The sequence below is a fragment of the Heteronotia binoei genome, chromosome 2 (genome assembly GCF_032191835.1).
Source record: "Heteronotia binoei isolate CCM8104 ecotype False Entrance Well chromosome 2, APGP_CSIRO_Hbin_v1, whole genome shotgun sequence".
In the NCBI taxonomy this organism is placed as follows: Eukaryota; Metazoa; Chordata; class Lepidosauria; order Squamata; family Gekkonidae; genus Heteronotia; species Heteronotia binoei.
Genome location: NC_083224.1, coordinates 48,317,787 through 48,335,014, shown reverse-complemented (window position 1 = coordinate 48,335,014; position 17,228 = coordinate 48,317,787).

The following is a 17,228-nucleotide window of genomic DNA, read 5'->3' as shown; positions in this document are numbered from 1 at the left end:
ATCATCATCAAATCAGTACTCTGAAAAAGATCAGGGAAGGGACTGATTCATCAGTGATATGCGATTCAGATGGATCTTTCTGATCAAGTAAAAAGCTTGTACTCTTAACATTGCTGGAAGCTGGTTGGAGAGCCATCTTTCATTATTTGATTATCATCCCTTCTACTCTTACCTGATCTGGACATGATTATGCATACTTTTACTCTGATAGCCAGTGTGAGGTAGTAGTTAAACAGGACAAATAAATTAAACAGGACAATTTAAAACCAGAGCTTAAAATAAGCACAATGAAAGATTAAAAACAGCAGTTAAACATTGAGGAGGAAGGAGGGGAGGGATAATTGAGGGAATGCCAAGTGAAACAAGGAAGTCTTCTTCTTCTAGTATGGGTTCTTCAGTCCTGACCTGGATAGCCCAGGCTAGCCTGATATTGTCATCTCTGAAGATATGCAGGGACAGCCCTGGCTAGTATTTGGATGGGACACTTCCAAGCAATACCAGAGTTATGACATGGAGGCAGGCAATGGCAAACCTCCTCTGAACATCTCTTAAGAAAACCAATGGGATTGCCAAAAATCAGCTGTGACTCAATGGCAAAAGAAGTGTTCTTGAACATCTCCCATATTTATCCTAGATGGAAACAAATATCTGACCACCTTGCAGATCTGACTTGTATTCTATTCTGTACTAAAGACTGGAAACTATCTCAAGAATGTATTTTTTCCTGATAGCTCTGTTTTTTTTTGGTTAACAAGAAAGCATTCACTTGACAGTCAGGCATTCCCTATGCAGTAACATATAAATATGCATAATTGTTAAATTTATGGATCGTATCATGTAATAATTTCAGAGGTTTTTACAAAGGTAGATAATCTATGCTTATAATCAAATTTCTGTTCCACAGATGAACTGCATGACTGCATCAGCTATGCAAACAGAATAAAAATATGTACTTGTTGACCAAATATAGTTACCGTTGAGCAAGTACCCCTGTAAATACCCATCCCTTCCACAACTCCAAACCATTAGTTTACTTATTTGATAATATCAATCACTTCCAGCCCAGTTCATACATTCTGCCTGCCAATGCTGCAAGAATCTGGTATATGAACCAGGAGAAACTTTCCCCTTCTAATATCCTCCAATGTGAACAATGCGAATGGGGGAATGCCTGGCAATATGGAAGACTGCTGCTATTTTAGGTGAAAAAGTACACAAACCAGGCCTTTAAATGATCAGGTCATATGTTGAAGAATGAGTAAGTAGAGGGAGTCATGCAAACAGAAGCAGGAAAAACCAGGAAAATAAAAACAATGTAAAGTGCAGCCCTAAGCAGAGCTACATTCATCTAAGCCCACTGAAGTCAAGGGGTTTAAAAGGGTGTAAGTCTGTTTAGGATTGTATATGTTAGCCTAGCATTTAAAGAGCTGGTGTCTCTAGGAAGGGGATTCCAAAGTCAGGGTGCCATGGCACTTGAATTCTTTTTTCTGAGCACCACATATATAACTTCAGAAGGTAAGAGATTCCCATGCTAAACGTCTAGTGATTTAGTTCCAATGGTAAAGTTAAAGTAATTAGACCTCTCTCCAGTCTAGTTTACAATGTACCTTCTGGGGAGTCACTGGGGTAAGGAAGAAGGAGGGGGGGGCAAGAACAGTTACCAGGAACAGCCAAAAAGGGTTCTTAACAACGATTTTGAATTTGATAATAATGTATATCTTCAGATCAGCAGCACCTAATGCATGACCTCACAATATGCAAATATGTTCACAAGCTGATTTACAGCAATGTTTTTTTTTTTAATTTCCTGTCCATCAGCTCCAGTCTTGTACCCAGAACTTTTGCGTATGTGGTGGAACTCACCAGAACTTAGTACCAGCACCTTTGTGAGGGCTCTCCCATCTCGAGAGATTTGATAGAAATCAGGCATATATATAGATGTCTCTGTGTGTATGAGTGATAGAAAGTGCCATCAAGTCACAGCTGATTTATGGTGATCCCATAGGGCTTCCCAAGGCAATAGGTGAACAGAGATAATTTGCCTTTGCCTACCTCTGTGTAGTAACCTTGCACTTCCTTGGTGTTCTTCTATCCAAGTACTAACCAGGGCCAACCCTGTTTAGCTTCAGAGATCTGCCTGTACTTAAGATTTCTTGATGCTATTTCCATCACCTGGACAATAGGAAAGAAGCTGTCAAAAGATTCCACCAGGTCCTCAACAATTTCACCCCTACATCAACTTCCTCATCAATTCATATATCAAGCATGTTTCTTGGACATCTTTCCATCAACTCAACCTGTATCAAAGTATGCTGAATTGGTTGTGGAGGGTAAATAATTAATTCCAAAATTTACATCTGGCAAACTTGGCTGACATTTTCTTCTCTTAATCACTTTTGATTTATCAAACCTGTTTTGAGGCTAATAAACTATATTGATGGAGTTCAGGTTACTGATGCTTGTTTCAGTAGGTACTCCATGTGTTCCCTTCTCTTTTAATCATCCTCATTCACTAATCTGAAAAGAAGCAAGTTTATAAAATGCACTGAGCCAACAGAATTTCTAGAACATGTTTATTAGACACTTCGACACCTACATATTGCTTTCAACGCTCAGGAGTTTGCCAAGGAAATCAGAGTTGTACATCTTTTTTTATTCATTTGTGGTATAGGTAAGTACAGGGTATCAAAATAATCACCAGTGATGGAACTTCTAAAACATTTCCAGCTGAGCAGACAGGGGTGATGCTAGCCTGTCAGATGTCATCTCCAAATCACCATTACTAAAGGTGATTTGACATACCTCCAACTGCTGGACAGACATTAAGAAGTAAGGCGTGTGTTTTTTCCCCCTGCTTTTTACCTTTGTGCACCCCATTTACCCACCTCAGAAGCAAGGTTGCCAAATGATTAAAAATAACTTGGCTTGGCCTGCTTCTACTTGTGTAGCTGATGGCATAGCTGTGTAAATTTATTGCCTTTTGTTCTTAATGAACCTTTCTTAAAGGTTGTTTGTAAGCCATCTTGATCATTGTGGAAGGGTGGGGTATAAAAATTGACAGCAAAAAAATAAACAAACAGCAACTTCATCTGCATAAACTGGCATGTAAAGCCACATGCCACACATGACATCGAGGCAATGCCTACCAACTGAGTGGCTGTTGGAAGCCCAGGAGCAGAAAGCAGTTGACAAACACTACTAAGAATGAAAACAAAACCAATAAAATCCCACAGATCAAGATCTTTGATAACTCTTTGGCTACACCTATTCAGGGGTGGAATTCTAGCAGGAGCTCCTTTGCATATTAGGCTACACCCTCCTGAAGTAGTCAATCCTCCAAGAGCTTATAAGGCTCTTTTTTGTAAGCTCTTGGAGGATTGGCTACATCAGGGGTATGTGGCCTAATATGCAAAGGAGCTTTGTGCTCCTTTGTGCTCATGTGAGTCACTGCTCACTTCTTCTGAAGAAATTTAGAAAGAAATTTAAATCAAACAGAGTATATAAAACAACAAATCACAGAAAATACACAAAAGATTCTGGGCTGGTGTCTGAGTTATTGCATCAAGGCCAAGACTACAAACTAAGAGGCAGCATTCTTACTCTTAGCTACTGCATTCTTACTCTTTGGCTAATGTACCCCAAACCCTGCAGCAAGAGACAGAGAAACATATGTCAGGAAGCCTGCTAAGGGGAAATCAGCATAGTTTCTGCAAATGGTAGAATTTCCTGACAAACCTCTTAGAGCTCTTTGAGCAGCTTAACAAGCATGTGGACAAGGTAATCTGGTAGACACCCGGGTCATATACTGGAACGCCAAAAAAGGCTTTTGATAAGGTACTTTACCAAAGACTCCTGTATAAACTTAGAAATCACAGAATAAGAGTACAGATCTTCTTATGAATTAAAAGTTGATTAAATGGCAGGAAGCAGACAGTATACATAAATGGACGGTTCTCCAAATGGTGGAAAGTGAAGGGGGTTCCGTAAGAATCAGTACAGGAAGCAGTGCTATTTAACTTGTTTATAAATGATCTGGAATTGTTGTGAGCACTGTTTACAGATGATATCAAATTTATTCAGGATAGTGAAAGCCAATCCAAACTGTGAAGAACTACAAGAGGATCTCTCTAAATTAAGTGCATGGACAACAACACAGCAAATGGAATTCAAATGGGTGAGTGTAAGGTGATACATATTAGACAGAACAAGAGAGGACCTGCAAGGATTCATGGAGAAAGAAAAATTTCCATCTTTCACCTCCATTGCTGGCTCTGGCCCTCTCCTCCCTTGGCTTTAAATCATCTCTGCTAGCCCTTTCTCATCTCCCACTCCATGATGCATCATTTCTGCAAGCTCTGCCTTTTCTACACACTGCTGTCAACTTTCTGTCACAATTTTGGGTTGCTCCATCCAGAGCTCTGAGGGTGAGTGGCATGTTGATGTCTGGTTCTTTAAAAACTCAAATGGTTTTCTGAGATTTTCCTGGAAACTTGGAGGGTTCCCTCTGGGTTTTCTGAACCCCAGAGAGTGTCTCTTGTGTGTATTTGCCTAGTCTTGGAATATAGCAGTTGGAAAGACTGGTGCCTTCCCATGCCAAGCCTTCCTCTTCTTTACTCTGCACATGTTAAGCTTTTTCTCCATAGGCCTATGGACCAGAAACGTGCATTTAAAAACAACAGCAACACTTTGGCTACAAGATTCTGAGACTGAAATACAAACTCGATATGTTCCCTGACCCCATGTACTAGTAGACCATCACATATTCAGGCTTCAGTGAGCATATTTAATTCTTTTGATCTTTCCTCATAAATCAGTCCCTTTGGACCTGCAATTGTTTTGCTAAATTCTTACTGTGCTGCCTGGATTACCTGATAAAAGACAGCATCTCATAGCCATATGTTATCATCTCACTTTGAAGCAGAGATATCTCTCTGCCCCCCCCCCACCAATCCTCTGCCCACCTTTTCCACTTACAGGTTTTTGTCCTTTGATAAATACTGATAGACTCAACAACCCTTGGTATGGATAAAGACAAGAGATGTGTTTAAATAGTGTTACAGAATGCTCTATCATACCCGAACATCTTTGTTTGCACATCAGAATTGCTGGCTGCTGTTTGCCCAGCCCCTGAGATTGCAGGTGGCAAGCTGTATGATAGGATTTGTAGGCTGCTTAAGCAAGGTCTGCAGATAAAGATATGAGCTTTGTACCCTTCATCCAGACTTTTAGCATTTCAGACACAAAGGGGGCCAAGCACCAGACTTAACTTAATTCTGCAATGAGCCTAGAACAGTCTTGAGCCTAAAGTTGGGTTGGAATAACCTGAGCTACACCGAAACGAGATCAGAGTATCAAAAGAGCTGTTAACAAGCTATAAGCAGGGTGTGGGTGGGTGTTTCATCTCAAAAACCTCATCTACTTTCATTATATTCATTATTGCAGGTGTTGGTTTTTGTCCAAACATTCTTTTTTTGTTTCAGGTTTTGGTTTACATTAATATATGAAATAGGATAAAAAGTTAGAAAGTGCTTTTCTCAATAAGACTGAACTTTCATCTAGTCCAGCATCCTGTTTCTCACAGTAGCCCAAGTCAGTTGTCTGGAAAGGTCATTGAATGGGGCATACAGGCTGAGTCTCCTGATGCTGCCTCCTAGTGTTAGTATTCCCAGTTTTACTGCCTCTGAAAGTTGAGGTTCCGTTTCATCGTCATGCATAATAGCCAGTGATTCTCTATGAATCTAATTATTTTATCTACTGTTGTAGTTTTAGCTACTGTTGTACATCACCCAGATTGGGTGATTCAGAAATAATTTAAAGCCATATCTGCTAGTTGCCATCTCTATATCCATTGGTAGAGAATCAATTTAAACCACAGTCAGTGTTCTTGCCTTCTTTAAGGAGTAGTCGGGAGTGAATTCTGTTTCTCCACAGTTACTAGAAAGTTACTCTTTTGCCCTGTGATATTCTTAATCATTAATTTGTGACAGATGTCAGTTGTAATCCCTGAAACATTTTCATTACTTGAATGTTCAGGCTTTTGATGTTCTGTATTTGAGGTCACAGGTTCACCAGCTAGAGATTTCCCTGCAGTTCGCCTCTGTAGTCAGCTGTCATGCTGCAATCAGATCATACATAAGAGTCACATATTTAAAGACCCCTCTTTCTTTCCCCACAATCCTTTCCAGTGCCAGGAACAATGATTTTGAAAAGAACAATGAAGAAAATAGTGTCTTCTTGATTTATGTGTGCTGCCTGCAATTGGTGCTTGGGAACTTTGAAGTAGATGGTGCTGAGAAGAAATAAATGATTAATTGGATTTTTGCCTACAGGTATTTAAAGCCTTTCTGGTCTGAATCCAAGTTTGGAGTTTTATTTATAATATAATACGTTAAATATGTAGAATTGGTTTAAGTTGGAGGGCGAAGGAAAATATTGATGCTTTCATGATACTGTTGTGCAATTCATGAATTAATCAGTCTCCTGCTTTATTCATGAAATCAGCCAGGATGTTTTAAATTCATTGAATCAGTATTATTCTCACCCATTCATGAAAATGCCCATCATTGTGGGAGAGGATCTTTGTGGACACTTCACAAGAAGTTTTGACTTCTATCATGAATTAGTCAAAGATTTCTGTACAGCTCCTTTGATGAGACAGAGAACCAAGCTAATAGCCCAAAATATTCTTGTGGGCATGTGTACTGTGCATATGCATGGCAGTATTCTGCCTTCTAAACTAGGAAGAACCATCTCATCTTCAAGCAGGGCTTCAAAGTAATGAATGGGAAAATCAGTGATTGACAACAACTTCAGTAATCCTGTTGCCAAAACTAAATGTCTAATAATATAAGGATTTGGGTTACCCAACCTTCATCTGAGGTCTGAAGTTCTGGAATTACAATTTATCTCCAGACCATAAAAATCACTTCCCCTTGAGAAAATGGAAGCTTTGGAAGGTAGAATTCATGGCATCACATCTCTGTTGAACTTCCTCCCTGAACTCTGATCTCTGCAGGGTCCACTCTCAAATCTCTAGGAATTTCCTAATCTGGAGTTGGTGACTAACAAGAATAATAATCAAAAATGTACTTGGAATTGGGAGGGGTCTTGAGTGGGGCTAGGTAGGATAGGAGGACAGAGTTTGGAATTATGCCCCTTTTGGGGGTCAACAGGCTGCCACTGATATATTTTTAAAAACAGTTCTAATCTGGCCCCTTCCCGCCTGCACCGCCGCTCAATGGCATAGGGCGGAGGCTGTATTTGCCTCCCCGGATGGAGCCGAGGCAAATGGACCTCAGCCCATCCGGGGATTTTGTTGGGGCGTGGTCTGGGGCTTTATAAGCCCAGCCGCGCCCAGAGTTGTGCAGTTCTTCGGCGCTTTTGGAAAGGGAGCGTCCTTTCCATCACTTAGGCAGCACGGCCTTTGGGGCTCGTTGGCAGCGGCGGTTTTTCATCCCATGAGCCTCAGATTGGGCCAGCCCCCCCCTTTACGTCCTTATAAGGCATTGGAGGGTTGGGTCGGGCATTGGCGCGGCCGCAGATATCGGTCCCCCTTTTCGGTTTCCTTCAGGTGGTTATACAAGGGGGGAAGCAGGCAGTTTATGACCCCCCCATGTCAGCGGCTGTTGGCTGTGTCCACCCTCCTCCCCCCCCTCTTCTCTTCCACACTCGCCTTTTGGGATTGTTGGTTGGGAGCATTTTATTATCTTTCCCTGTGTCCCTTATTGTTATTTGGATTGGTGGGGGTCTGATCACCTTTAGTTTAGTCATGGCACCCAGGAAGGGCCAAGGGAAATCCAAGGGCAAGCAGCCCCTTAAGGCTGAGCCCAAGAGGCCTATTCCTGTGGAATGCACTAGGCTTGCTATTGTGGAGCGGCTTGCCGCTTTGGAGCATCAGCAGGGTTTGGTCCCTGGGTCCACTGGGCTGGCACGGGAGCGTAAAGCTGCTCGGACTTCCACCAGGGCCTTCAAGCAGGAGGTCCTGGCTCGTCTTTCTACCTTACAGGATATATCTGCTCCGTCGAGTCCTCCGGGAGCGCTGGGCAGGGAGCCAGTTGACAACAGCCCTGATTTTGACGAAGAAGGTAATGCCCCTGATATGTCAAGTTCTAGTGGAGGTGGTGGTCCAGCGCCTATAATATTGGCAGTCAGCGTTGATGACTCTGATGGCAAGCATTTGAGGCTCGGTAACACTGGGGTGTGGCCCTGGGGGAGTTGGGGGCCCCTCAGCTCATCAGGAACGGCTGGCTCCATGGCTATGTTCGGCCCTAGTGTGGTTGGGGGGTCCCCTGGCATGCCCGGGGTTGCAGGTGGTTGGGGTCCTGTTGGCCAAGTGCAGATTTTGCCTTGGAGTTCTGCGCAGGTTTCAGCAGCTCCCGCTATTCCATCTACATCACAGGGATCTTTGACGCAGCAGTTCCCGGGTGGGTCCTTACCATGGGGGCATCAAGTGTGTGGGCAATGGTCTTCTGGATGGCCTGTTAACCAGTGGGGTGGTTGGGGTTTGGCCCCGACCCCCTTTGGGTCAGTACCTTTTCAGTGTCGTCCCTTTGGTGACACTGCCATGCCATTGGGGGATCACTTTACGGTGGCTACTAGAGAAAAGATACTGCACGGGGAATATGTCGATGTCTTTAGTCTTCTTTATAGGGAATTGGAGAAAAAGGACAAGGACGAACTTGGGGAGAAGCATAAGGAGAAACTTAAGCACAGAAAGGTTGAAAGGAATTGGTCTAACTGGTCACCGGGGTTTCTGATTTATGCCGGGGTAATAGCGCAGGCACAGCCTTTGTCCCCAATTTGCGGGTATCTTCTTTAGGGGTGGTGCCTAAAAAGGCTCCAGGGGAGTTCCGCTTGATTCACCATTTGTCCTACCCAAAAGGGGGGTCTGTGAATGATGCCATTCTCGATTTCCTGTGTACAGTCTGGTACACCTCCTTTGATCAGACAGTCAAAGTGGTACGGTGTTGCGGAGTTGGGGCTGAAATGGCGAAATGCGACATCAAGTCTGCGTTTCTCTTGTTGCCGGTGCACCCTGATGACTTTGAACTCCTTGGTTTTATGTTTGAGGGTAGGTATTATATGGACAGGGCCCTGCCGATGGGTTGTTCTATTTCTTGTTCAGCTTTTGAATGCTTTAGCACTTTTTTTGGAATGGGCCCTGCATGAAAGGTCGGGCTCCACTAATTCGGTTCATTATCTGGATGATTTTTTGTTTGTGGGCCCTCAGGGGTTGGGACAATGCGCCCGGCTGCTTTATTCCTTTTTACGGCTGGCTGAGGACTTGGGAGTTCCGCTTGCCCATGAAAAGACGGAGGGCCTGGCTTTAATTTTGACTTTTTTAGGCATTGAGCTGGACAATGTGCGGCAGACTTCTCGGCTGCCAGCTGAAAAAATTAATAGCTTGTGGCTGAAACTGGCATCTTTGAAAGATAAGCGTAAGGTTTCGCTCCTTGAGCTCCAGCAGATCGTGGGCCATCTCAACTTTGCTTGCAAAGTGGTGGCCCCAGGAAGGGCATTCTTGCAACGACTGTGTGATGCCATGGGGACTTTATGAATGCCCCATCATCGGATCAGTATCAGCCGGGGAATGAGACAAGATTTTTAGGTATGGGAGCAGTTTTTGTCTGCCTTCAATGGGGTTTCATTTTGGTGCGATGATATGAGGATTGAGGCGGATCTTCAGATCACCGCAGATGCCGCTGGCTCCATTGGTTTTGGGGTTTATTTTCATGGGCACTGGTGTGTGGAGGGTTGGCCCAGTGAATGGCTAAATAGCGATCTGTGTTGCAATTTAACCTTTTTGGAGTTTTTTCCAATAGTTGTTGCTGTTCAGTTATGGGGTAATGAATTAGCCAACCATGTCGTGCATTTTTGGTGCGACAATATGGCTGTAGTCCATGTGATCAATACTCTGACCTCTAAATCTGTTCCTATGTGCCTAGTTAGGGCTTCTACCTTATGCTGTTTACGTTTGAATATTTTATTCCCTGCTAAGCATGTGCCAGGTGTGTGCAACGGTGTTGTGGACGCTCTGTCTCGCCGGCAGATGGAGCAATTTCGACAGCTCGCACCAGAAGCCGACCTCCTGCCGGCCCGGATGCCCCCAGAGATGTGGCGGCTTGGAGAGTTGAGGCTGACCGGGCGATGATGTTAGCTCTGGCACCCAGTACCAGGAAGGCCTATAATGACTCTGTTGAGCAGTTCCATGCTTTTAGGGAACAGGTAGGGTTGGCCAAGCTTTGGCCCATACCAGCGTCCCACCTTATGCAGTTCTGCGTACATTTGAAAGGTAAGGGGCTAGTAGTTGTCCATTAGGGCTAAGCTGGCAGCCTTAGCGTTCACTAGCAAAATAAGGGGTTTTTCTGACGCTTCGGATGATTTTAGGCTCCGTAAGATGTTGGAGGGTTGGGCTCGGGAGCAGGGTCCACGGCCCGACACCCGCCAACCCTTTTCTCCCTCTGTTTTAAGGGGACTTCAGGCTGTGTGGCCTGCAGTTTGTTTTTCAAAGTTCGAAGCCTTATTGTTTCAGGCCGCTGCTATGACTGCCTTTTTGGGGGCTCTCAGGGTTAGCGAGCTGGTTGTTAGCTCGCGCCAAGATTGTTTGGGTTGCGCCCTACAGTCGGGGGATTTAAAAATTGTGGGTGACTCCGTATCTATTAAGGTACGAAGAACCAAGACTGATCAGAGACAGAGAGGTACGGTCATTACCTTGGGTCCATGTCTGGATCACAGAATTTGTCCGGTAGTGGCACTGAGGAAATACATTGCGGTGAGGGGAGTTTATGTCGGCCCCTTATTTTGTCACGAAGACCGGTCCCCTTTGACCAAGTTTCAATTTTGGTCCACTACCAGCAGGGCCTTGGAGAGGCTCGGCCTCAGTGGGGTCAGGTTTGGGACTCACTCTTTTCGTATTGGGGCGGCATCTACCGCGGCTGCCATGGGGTACCCTGGACTGGCCATACAGCATGTGGGTCGTTGGCGATCCACCACGTATAAGGTTTATGTTCGCCCATTGTTACCCAGCAGGCGGTAGTTTGATCGCCTTGTTTTACAGTGTTGTTTTGCTCTGTTCTTTTCTATTTTTAGGTGCTGTGGTGCGGCGAGAGAGGCGGAGGATTTTGATCGCTGGCCACAGCATGGTGTTTTGGGCAGCCCACCAGGCCCAGTGCTCACCAATTGGATCGCAGTTGGGCCTCAGCAAGTGGGCAGTTGTCGAGTGGCAGGGGAGTCGGGGCCTTCGGTGGGCCGGACTCCTGCCTCTTCTTTTTCAGGGGAGGAATGGTCCTCCACCTTGGTGGTAATGATCTTGGCCTGCTGAAGGGGAGGGCCCTTTCACTCCAGGCGATTGAAGACCTCAAGGTGATACGGAGCAGGTGGCCCGAGGTGCTTATTTTGTGGTCCGCCATCCTTCCCCACAGGGTTTGGAGAGCCGCCTGGGATCCCACAGGGGTCAAAAGGGCTAGGCACAAGTCCAATAAGGCGATTAAGAAGGCGATGTGTGGTGGCCTTGGCATTTATCTGCCTCACCCTGCTATAAGGTTGGATTTGGCAGACTTATATCGGTAGGACGGTGTCCACCTGTCCATAAAAGGCAACAGGGCATTTTTGCTTGAACTATGGCTGGGGCTTCGGTTGGCTTTAGGCCAACCGGTGGGCCCAAGTGCCTAAGCTGAGGCTTGGCATTGTGGTGGCTGGAATTTGCTTTAGGTTTTAGGTAACCGGTGTGCACCCTCGGTTTTCCCGGTTTCAAGGGAAGTAGCGGGATGGGATGGCAGCGGGGCTGTACGGCTCTCTGCTGTGATGCCCGCTATAGGGTTCCCTCCTCTGACAGGCCATTCCTGGGTGGGCGGCATTGCCACTTGGGGGTATACCCGGCCTTCGCCGGCCTGGCAGTAGCCAGTACAAACTGGCTGCTGCCGGAGGCTGGGTGGCTCGCCCTATCCGGACAGGGAAGGGTCAGGTGTTTTCCTTGGCCTGTCCGGGAGTTTTAGGTTGCCCCATGCCGTTCTTGTTCAATAAAGTTGCCCTGTTTGTTTACCCAATTTACCGTGTTGTCTCGTTCTTCCAACTGGGGGGGCAACACCAAGCTTTTGTTTTCCCTGTGGAAATTTCAGTGTCACAAATGATTACAGAGCTGTTCTTCAAACGTTCATAAGTGGGATGAATCCGTGCTCCAGAAAAGATGGTGCACCTGCTATACTCCTCTACTCTGCCTTCTGTGGGTGTCTGCATTTCCTGGGGGTGATGAGGAGAGCACTGCAAGTCAATGTGAGCTAGCAAAAACATGAATACAACTCATAAAATTGTTTTAAAATTTAATTATTTGATCATTACAACAAAATAAAATTATTGCAAGATTTAAAAAGAAGTTTTATATGCTCACATGCTTAATATCTCTCTCTGGTCTTTTGCATTCATCAGCCAGGATACAGCAAGAAAGTTACCTTTTTAACATGCAACTAGGTAGAATGCTACCAGCATGGCTTCCATTATGTCTCTGTATGTAAAATACACAAGCTCAAAGCAAAAAAAAAAAATCTTACATGGATGTAAAATCACCACAGCTCACCCTTTCCCTACATTAAAGTAAAATCTTCAAGGCCAGAGATATCAATGTGTATTATCTATGTAGTCAACATTGAACAAGACAGAGATTCTCAGCCTTCCTTGCTTCTTTTTTTCCGCTAAGGTACTAAGCCATTAACTCCAGTTTTGAACCAAACAAGCAGACTTTCACTCAGGATTCTCTACAACAGACTTCCCCTGTGTGATTAATGAAGTATAGCAGAAGATGAATGCTGGTAAGCTCACTCTGTAAGGCCTGCACCATTTTGGAAAGAGCTTTTGATGAGAAGAAATTGCTGGGTATTAAGAGCTTTCAGGAGTCCAGACAAAAAAAGTTGCATTTGGTTCATGATTAATGAGATCTTCCCTCCATCTACGCAGCTTTAACTCAACCAGAAAGTATGGCTGTAGGAAGAGGAGACTTCATGACTCCTTAATTTAGAGGGGAAGCTCAGGTAAGCAGGGACATGGGGGGTGCTGTCAGCAGTGATTTGGGGGAAGCCTGGAAGTGACATCACACCTCTCCAGTGTTCCCTAGAGATGATTGATGGCACTTTTGAGTGTTCCCTGGAAGTGTGTTCACACTGTTGGCTGGGCAGCATTTTTTTTTTTTTTTGCATTTTTTAACCTACTGCCACTCTGAGTGCAACAGGAAATTGGAGCTAGGGGTCCCCTGCTTCAGCCAGGGCTTGGCTGCTCTACTCCCAATACTTCTGCAGCTTGTTGAATGAGTTGGTTATGGCACTAACCAACAGGGACAGCTCTTGTGACCCACAAGATGAGATGAATAAATTCAGATGGAGCAGCAAAGTGAGACCAATCCTGAGCTTTCATTAAAGTGTGTTCCTTACTGGATGAATGAGAAGTACTGGGCCATCATTTACTTCATCTGCTCCCCAAACATTGTAGCTATACCTTACTCCCCAAACACTGGAGCTATACTTTACTAAATCCATGGTTGTAAATTGATTTGGGATTACCCTGTATTTGCCTTCTTGTACATAAGCCCAGGAGTCTCCTGAAATTATGAAGCTTGTCTGAGTGTTGTTTATGGAATGTTCTGTCTTTTATAGATAATTTTCATTGGCTATCAAGATATTTTTTCTAGGGCTGTTTCTTGTTGAGAATTTTGTCCCCTTGTTTTAAAATCCATTGACTAAAAGGTCTGCTTATTTATTGAGCTCAGTTAATTTCCTGCTGAGAAGTTTACATTCAGGATTTTTCATTCCTAAAATGACAGAAGCATATTAGAAGTATCTAGAAAGCTCTTGTTTGGTGTAGTGGTTAAGTGTGCGGACTCTTATCTGGGAGAACCTGGTTTGATTCCCCACTCCTCCACTTGCACCTGCTGGAATGGCCTTGGGTTAGCCATAGCTCTGGCAGAGGTTGTCCTTGAAAGGGCAGCTGCTGTAGAGTCCTCTCAGCCTCATCCACCTCACAGGGCGTCTGTTGTGGGGGAGGGAGATAAAGGAGATTGTGAGCCGCTCTGAGACTCTTGAGTGGAGGGTGGAATATAAATCCAATGTCGTCTTCTTCTTTGTCCATCTGGTTTGTCAACACCCACTTTCCTGCACATTGCTGAATCCTCTGAATTGATGCTTCTGAAACCCTCAGCCAAAGGGGCCCCCTTTGTGGTTTGACCTTCTGTGCAGGTCTATGCCTGAGTGTGTTATGAGAAATGATAGAAGGGGCCAGAATAAAGTGATCTCAAAATATGACTTTTGTATTTTATCTGTAGACTTCAACTAATAGATAGTCTTAATGTTTTCTCAATGTACAATGATGTAAACTGCTCTGAGACCTCTACAGGGAGGGTGGTATAAAAGTTTAAGTAGTAGTAGCAGCAGTAGCAGTAGCGAGTCATGCCAAGGATGAAAGGAATGCAGGGCCCCTTCTCATTGGTCATATAAATAAGCCCACTCTAAGAAGGAATCCATTAAGGACCATTTCCCCAAGGATCCCAGAACTTCCTCCCAGCTAAACTGATCATAACCAACAACCCAGATTTCCAAAGCAATAAGCAACAGGCCAACCCTAGCAATGTCTTTCCCATCTAAATGACCAGACAGGAAGATTCCAACCCTTCCCCAGTCATAAAAATACAAAGATGCAAATTTTCATCTCTCCCCAAGGAAACATTTTCAATACTTTAAATGCAAAAAGAAAACTCCTCTCCACAACTGAGACAAAGGTTTCACATATTTGCACCCCTCCACAAAGATTGCATTTTTATTATTTTTATACTCCAATGCCAAGACACCTTTCTCCTCTACTTCCCTGTTGAAAGGGTAAAATGAGTTGCCCCTCAGCCCCAATTTTTGCAACTAGTTAGGAAACACCCTGTTACCCAGCCTCATAGTTGGTCCCTGGTCTTTTCTGGACCTCCAGCCTCTGCTCTACTGAGCTGCCGCTGAACCTTTTGCCTTTGCTTGATCAGTTTCAGCTCCTGATGCTGCTTCTTTGCCACTGTGGATAACAGCCCCTTTCCCCTTCTTCTTGTTAGACAGGCTCATATGCTTTATTTCCTCTTTTGGCTGATTTCTCTTGGGTAGGCAGTCATTTTAGGGGAAGACTTTTTAATTGCAATTTCATAGTATTGTGTTTCTGTATTTTTCATCCATTACCACTTTACTATATTACTTTGATTATCCTGGGTTTATCCATAAATAAAAATACCCCCCCTCTCCAGAATGTGAATCTATCAATGTTTGTAGCATAATATCAAATATTAATAAGTGACTCTTCAGAGGGATATGCAGAGATGGTCCAAAGAAAAGCTTCAAGAATTGCATAACTCTTGTCACCTAGACCTGCACTAATGTAACTTAACAACTCCTCCCTGGAAATAATCCACTTCATTAACCTGCCATCACCCGACTGGCAAGGCAGGTGAATCTACACCATAAACAAGAAACAAACAAAATATAGCACTAGAATGTGAGGAAAAGCCCCTTTCCAGAACATTACCAGCTTGGTTGCCAGAGAAGTGACTCACACACGTCTGGCCAGAGAGTGTGGGTAAACCTATCCAGGGGCAAAAGGGACTTATGCTGTACAAGCAGCCATGACGCTACTAAAACACTCTAAACCGGTATTAGAGTGTCCACTAGGAGAACGGATGGTTTCCCATTGTTCCATATGACAGCCATCCCAGCATTGGAGCAGAGGAGACTGAGCCGCCAGGAGCTATCCAGGCGAACGGTTATGAAGTTCTGACCATGGAATCCACCATGGAGGGCTAACACCACACGCAGCCATCTTCCTACCAGGCTTGACTCCATTCCAGTGAAGCGAATGGCTCACATACACACCAGATGTCACCTATGCCTGCAAGCAGCCCACCCACCTCAGGAGTGGTTAAATCGTCCAACCGCCACTTTCTTTGTTTAACGGAACTCTAGACAAAGACTTGTGAGGAAAAGCCCCCTACTTTTCATGCATATGGACATCGTGATCACCAGTATGGTTGCCAGGGTGTCTGGAGTTTCGACTCTCACACATCTGCCCTAAGAAGTGGACTTTGCCCACAGCTTCTAAGGCTTATGTGGCAGCTTTGCATTCTACACCTCTGGATGCGTGTTAGCCAGAACTCTGCTCCTTGTGTGCCCAGTCTTGGCCGCTGCAGTGGAAGAAGCCAGGCCACTATGTTTCCAGCCTGTCTCCATGTACCAAAAGCTAACATCACCAGAATCCATCTTGCTTTCCTGATCCAAGCATACCCTGCCAGGCTGGACTCCATTCCTTCTTAGTGGGAAGATCACGTACACACCCTGTGTCACCCTTGGCTCGCAAGCAACCCATCTGCCCCATGAATGGATTAACAGCTCAACTAATGTTCCTGATTGTCTGGCAAAGCCCTAGACAAAGGCCCCTACCCAGAAGATGATGAGAAAAGAGGAAGAACATCTCCTGTCATAAACAAGTCTTTTGTCCAAACCGGGTGATACCTAGGCCAGTATTTGATTCCCTATTGTCACCTTCCCAGATAATCCCATCTAATCTTAAGTACCCTGCCATTCCCATTCTTACCCCAGTCTAATACCTTGGAGCCGCCTCAGGCAATATTGAAGCTTGGAAATTTCCAGGTTCACCGGACTAAGGTGAAGTTCATTGGTCAAAGCTGACACCCAATTGGATGTCACCAAAGGACTCACCATTGGCTCTGCTAATGTCCAGCCTCCTTGGTCATCACAGAGCCTCCCCCTGCTCCTCCCCAAGACCTCCCAGCCCCTGAAGGGTCTGAGGGAGCCTATTTAACCTCTGACCCAACTCCACTCATGTGTGCATCTAACAGTATCCCAGTTCCGCTGTCTAGATACATCCCCAATTCTGGCCACAGTTTTGGGTCCATTTCCCCTGTCCTCTTATGTCGCCATTGGAACCTTCCTGGAAGACTACGATGGTAAATATCGCCCTGTCTGTCTACCCATATATGTTCCCCTATCAATCTATCTGTATTTCCTTAGACCTGTGTGAATGTGTGATTGTTTTGTATTTTTATCTTGTATGAAAGAACTATTTTTCACAATAAATTACAATTGGTTTTATTAAATTAGAGTCCTTTTTAGTGAGCATTTACTCTCTGGATGGTTGAGCCTGGTATACATTGGTAAAAAGATTCCTATTAAGCCAAAGTTCCATCTAACTAATTCCCCAATCTC